This window comes from Lathyrus oleraceus, chromosome 5, assembly GCF_024323335.1.
Source record: "Lathyrus oleraceus cultivar Zhongwan6 chromosome 5, CAAS_Psat_ZW6_1.0, whole genome shotgun sequence".
NCBI classification, from domain to species: domain Eukaryota; kingdom Viridiplantae; phylum Streptophyta; class Magnoliopsida; order Fabales; family Fabaceae; genus Lathyrus; species Lathyrus oleraceus.
Genome location: NC_066583.1, coordinates 136,114,147 through 136,117,171, shown reverse-complemented (window position 1 = coordinate 136,117,171; position 3,025 = coordinate 136,114,147).

Below are 3,025 nucleotides of genomic sequence, written 5' to 3'. Positions count from 1 at the left end.
AGTTTTACCCTCATAAGGATAGGAAATGCCCATAACGACCTTAGGAAGGTATAACTCTCAATTACTGGATCATAACCTAAAACATTTTCCACCCCTCACACTTTGCAAGTCCTAGAAAATCACCACTTGGTATACATTCATACTAGAATCATTATCAAGTTATATTTTTCTAAACTGTTTTTCAAAATCAAACGAGATAAATACTTTGTATACATTCATACGAGAATCATTACAAAGTTAAACTCTCTTTCGAAACATTTTTAAACAATTCACCAACACTTTTCAGACAAAAATATAAGTGATCCAGCAATTAAGAGCCCATGGATAACCATGGATACAAAGGGTGCTAATACCTTCCCTTTGTATAATGTACCTCCCGAACCCAAAATCTATTGAGGTCTTTCCTGTTCTTTTCCACCTTTCCTTATTGGATAAAAGAAAAGTCGGTGGCGACTCTTGCTATCCGCGACATTGCGATAAAAAGCAAAATACCCCAAATCAGTTCACCGTATGACATACACCCCCTTTTTAATTTATTTTTATTTCCTCTTTTTTTTTTATTTGTTTTCTTTTCTGATTTTATTTTTATTTTTTTTCTTTTCTTTTCCTTAATATTTTCCCCTTTTATTTCATTTTCACTCATTTATTTTATTTATTTATTTTATTTTTCTTTTAATTTGTTTACCTTTTATTTCTTTAAAAAAATCATTTCTATTTTTTATTTTATTTTATTTTATTTCTTTTTAATTTCTATTATTTATTTAATTTATCACATTTTCTTTTATTTTGTTTATAATTTATTTTATTTAAATAATTTAATTTTATTTGATCTTTAATTTGACTTTTTGTTTTTTATTGATAATTATGGCATTTAAATTATTGTTGAGGTGATCATATTTTTAATCCCCTTATTCTTGAGTGATGGTCCTTAAGATGACTGAACTTTCTTTTGTTCAAACTTGTTGATGAATGATCATTTGATCATTCTTGACACTTTGCATCAAAGATAGGTTATCTCTTATTGGATCATACTTTAGGTTTTGGATTGACTGATAGATGATCCCTACATGATTTCCCTAACCCATTTATTCATCTTCATTTCTCTTTTCCCATTTAACTTTAATGTATGATTACTTGGGTGATGAAATCTTCCACGCTTCAAATTATTGATAGATGGCTTGAGGTTGATTCAACCTTCTTTGATCTAAATCTATTGATAGATGACCCTGAATCATCTTCAATACTTTGCATCAATGATAGGTTATCCTTTGATGCACCATATTTTGAGTCCTTTAACTTCTGGATAGATGATCCCTATGTGATTACCTTGTGAAACTTAATCTCTAACCACTAACTCTCATCATTAACCATTGACTTGTTGACCTAATTTATTATCTTGCCATTTATTTTCTTGTCCATTTATTGTCATTTACTTGTAAGTACCTTATGTTCATTCTCATCATCAATGTATTTATTCCATGCATCTTTATCTTATTATCATTTACTTATTGTCATTGCATAATCAAAAAGAACAAAAACTTGATAAAATCAAAAGACCAAAAAACTGCATTCATTTGTAACCCACTGTTGGACTTAGAGGATTCATTATGACCCTTGCATTTTGGACCTTGTCATGATTCTTGACCCATTGCTCTGACTTGGAATTTCATTTGTGACTTGTAATCTTTTATAGCAAGAATGACATTCATGGAACTACCCTAGGGAGACATCCTCTTAAGCCCATTATCCATTTGTTAGCATATGTGACTTTCGCATACACAAGGCTTTCTCTTGGGCCAACTTACAATGAGACCCTTTATTTCTCGCTTTGTTTCTTTGTAAATATTCACGTATCTCACCATTTCAAAATAAATTATCAATAAACCCTTAATCCAACGTCAAGCGGTATTTTTCTTAATCAAATTAAAAATACAATTAGAATTGTGTGCCACGAGCCTTAAGTGGTGGAGAATGAGTAAGAATGGAGCTTTCATACCCTTACTCTGAGTATTTTAGATACAAGACGCTTGGCTTGTTTGTCTGAAATATTCGCCTCTGCCCATAGTCTTTAGTAAAATTCTAATAAAAAACAATCTTTCATTTCAAAAACATAAAAACAACATCAACTCATCAAACTTATTTTTGCGCCTTAGGGAATCACTCCAAAAATCCTTTTTTCAAGGTAAAAACAACCAACACACAAACATTTTTCTACTCCAAACTACGAAGCTCTGATTCTTCATCCCCCGATGATGATACGTAGGCATAAGAGCCATAATCCTTGGCAAGCATAATAATAAAAACCAACCATTTTCATTTTTTTTTCCGATAGTAAGTAAACTTTAAGATAAACACCCATGCACATAGACAACTTAGTTGGTTTCCATCGAATACGATGGATGTGAGGGGTGCTAATACCTTCCCTTTGCATAACCTATTTTCGAACCCATATTTGATTGCTAGACCAATCTTTCCATTTTCTTCTTTAGAGGGTTTTATCAACTATTTTCCCTTTCCTTTTTATATAGGAATCAATAAAATTCGGTGGCGACTTTGTGTCAATACCGAGTCAATTTTTGCGTAGCGACAGCTGGTGACTCTGTTGAGGAACCCATTTGTCTAAGAAATTCAAGTCTAGTCTAGGTTGTCTTTTTACATGTGTGGGGTTTTATCTCTTTTATTTTATCTTGTTATCTAATTGCTTTATTTGTTTATGTTAACATTATCTTATCTGTTATATGGCTCTTTGAGGATGAGGTAACAAAAACGGATATTATTGATTGCAAGAAAACCTTGTGGTAAAGAATCTCTACCAGAGTCTAGAGAGTAAGCTTGGGATAAGAGAGGTTGAGTAGTATGGGCCACCGAGAAGCTATTCCCGTAAGGATCGATACGAGAATCTATCTTAGAGTAGATTCTTTTTCAGGATTGATAACCGTCAAGCTTTTGGCGTAAGCGTCGGTATTCTCATTAGAATCGTTGACTCTAAGGACCTTTATAGAACCTTAAGCCTTTGGCCAACTAG